Raw genomic sequence first — 2,630 nt, 5'->3', positions numbered from 1 at the left:
GAATGGGTGCTGGGAGGGCGCGCCCAAGCTCGGCCTTAGGAACTAGGTGCCCCGGCCCAACGCGGACGCACTGCCCGGGGCCCCTAGGGCGGCACCGGGCACCCACCGCTTGGCTGCCCCGGCGCTTGATGTTGCCGTGAGCTGTCTACCAAGCCCAGCGGCGTCAGGGGGACAGCTGCCCTCCGAATGCTGATCCCACAGGAATAGGTGCTGCCCCACGGCCGGCAGGGGCAGGTGACTGGCTGGGCAAAGACCGAAAACTCTAAGCTTTTGCAAATCTCTCATTTGAGCATTAACGATCGCAGATCTGTGCTTGAGGATGTGTAGGGTGTGGCAAAATGTTGGTCCGAGTGTGCAGAGCTCTAGTTGAAGTTGCGTGTGTGTGTTAAAAACACGTTTGAGGATTTATTCTGAATGATCAGTTATGCAAATAAAAACACTAAAATGCATCAACTCTGAGGATTAGGAGCTCAATACCAGGGAATCGGGGACACATAGGTTGAGGCTGTGACAGGTTGCAGGCTAGCCCTGAAAGCTAGTGATTCCTGTACCAGATACTGTGGAATATTTGTAAAGTGACTCCTGGGAGTTGGGTTGCTGGACAATGGGGACAGTTGGTCTTCCGTGACCCAGTCTGTTTCTAGTATTCTGGGAAAGAAATAGAAGGCAGGCTCAGTTAATTCTGACAATAGTAGTAACAACAATAATTAAATGATAGCAATAAAAATTGACAACTTGGGCACAGAACATGAGAAAAAAAATTTTTCACCCAACTTCCAAAACTCTGACTCACTTGTCTCAAGTTTCTAACATTCATCTTTCATACTAGGGAATTCTGTTTCCATGAAAGTTAAATTTAATAATAAAAATGTATTTTCCCACAATGGTCATTGTGGAAAAGACATTGACTTTGAATCTTTAGGGTTTCTCCTTTCTTTGATGGTTGTGCCTCATGCTTCATCTTTGGGAGATTGGAGCTGCTTCCTAAATTCATTATGTTGGGGGGTTACATTTAGAATCAGCACATTTGATGACAGTCCTTGGATGTTCTGAGACCATGGTAACTGATCTAGAAGATAGCCTCTCCTTTGGAACACAGGCTCCTGCTGGGAACAGCTAGGTAACATTATGTCTCGTGCCTAAACTGGTTCTGCTCATTAAATCCTGAGTGGGTAGCCTGCCAGATAGCGCTTGCTGCAGGCTTACAATTTGCTGCTGACTCAGTATCATGTGTTCTATCTTGACTGATGATCAGCTTTTCCATGGGGGGAAAAATCAGTAACTGAGAGGCACAAAGTAACCTTACCTTTCTTGATGCTGAGGAAGTATGAGAAAGAAATCCTAGTGAAGGACCCGTTTCCTTTATTCCAACTCATTCTCACCGACTTTGGCTTTGGAAAGTGGACTTTCCTCCAGTCCTGCCCAGCCTTTGAGCGCGGACAGGAAGTAGACGCCCCGCCTGTGTTCTGAGAGAAGTGCCTTGGGGTTCTGAGGAAATACACTCACAATCGACTTCCCTTACGGCTTGTGTAAAAGTCAGGGCCCTCTGTGAGCAGAACTTTCAGAAGAGCTCCTGGGAGCCCAAGCAACTGGATTAATTGCTAGGTGAGCCTAGAATAACATAGTAGTGTGGGCACTGCTGTTTATTAAAGAGAAAAGCTACAATTAACAGACGGTCAGCCTTCAGACTCATGTTTAAATTCCTTATTCCAAACCAAACTGAAGCACTTCCTGCAGGATTTTCCAAAAGTGAAGACTCCAGCAGTATTTCCCATCCTTTTTTTGTTTGTCTTCAACGGAGTCTTTCTCTTCTGACTCTTCAAAATTCTCTGATTCTGGAAATGCCAGAATGGAGTTCACATATTATAGATTCAGTTGCATGGGGAGAGTTTTCTTACATTTGATTGTCTCTCTCGTTAAAACTACTCATCTAAGAAAAAGAAATAAATTTTCCAGGCAAGTAAGGATGGTATTTATCTAAATAGATGTTTTTTTATTGTTGTATTTATTTATTTATCTATCTATTTTAAGTTCTAAGGTTGCTGACCTTGATTTCAAAAGAACATTGGTTGCCCTGGCCGATTTGGCTCAGTGGATAGAGCATTGGCCCACAAACTGAATGGTAGCAGGTTCAATTCCAGTGAACACACACTTCAGTTGTAGGCTGGATCCCCAGGCCCGTTGGTGCAGGAGGCAACCAGTTAATGTGTCTCTCTCCTCTTCCCTTTCTCTCTCTCTCTCTCTCTCTCTCTCTCTCTTTCTCTCTCTCTCTCAAAATCAATAGAAAAAATATCCTCAGGTGAGGATTAACAACAAAAAGGATCATTGGTTATAACCCTTTTCAAAAAAAAGAGATCTGATGGTTATGAGTTGACAAAATCAAAATAGCATACACCCAATTTTTGGAAAAGTACACGTTGTTGGTTTAAATGTGTTTATAATCAGCCCAGTGACTGTGCACAATGGCATTCTTGTGTTCAATATCATTGCACACTGAGTCACCCATGATCAAAAGCATGATCTCTTTTTAAATTCGTTTACAACCTCAGCATGTTATGTAGCTCTGAATGAAGAAGCTACATCATTTCTAAATGAAGTAATTAACACTTTCAAATTCCAGTGTGTGTGGT

General features: G+C 43.5%; 1 protein-coding gene across 1 annotated transcript in view; it reads left to right on the top strand.

The window, feature by feature from the left end:
* Positions 1 to 2,630, top strand: part of LGALS3 (lectin, galactoside-binding, soluble, 3) — a 15,135-nt gene that overhangs the window by 2,956 nt on the left and 9,549 nt on the right. The gene's annotated exons all lie outside the window — the stretch shown is intronic.

Source organism: Myotis davidii, unplaced genomic scaffold (assembly GCF_000327345.1).
Source record: "Myotis davidii unplaced genomic scaffold, ASM32734v1 scaffold281, whole genome shotgun sequence".
Taxonomy (NCBI): Eukaryota; Metazoa; Chordata; class Mammalia; order Chiroptera; family Vespertilionidae; genus Myotis; species Myotis davidii.
Note: the sequence above shows the minus strand (reverse complement) of the source record. Positions and strands in the feature narration are given on the sequence as shown.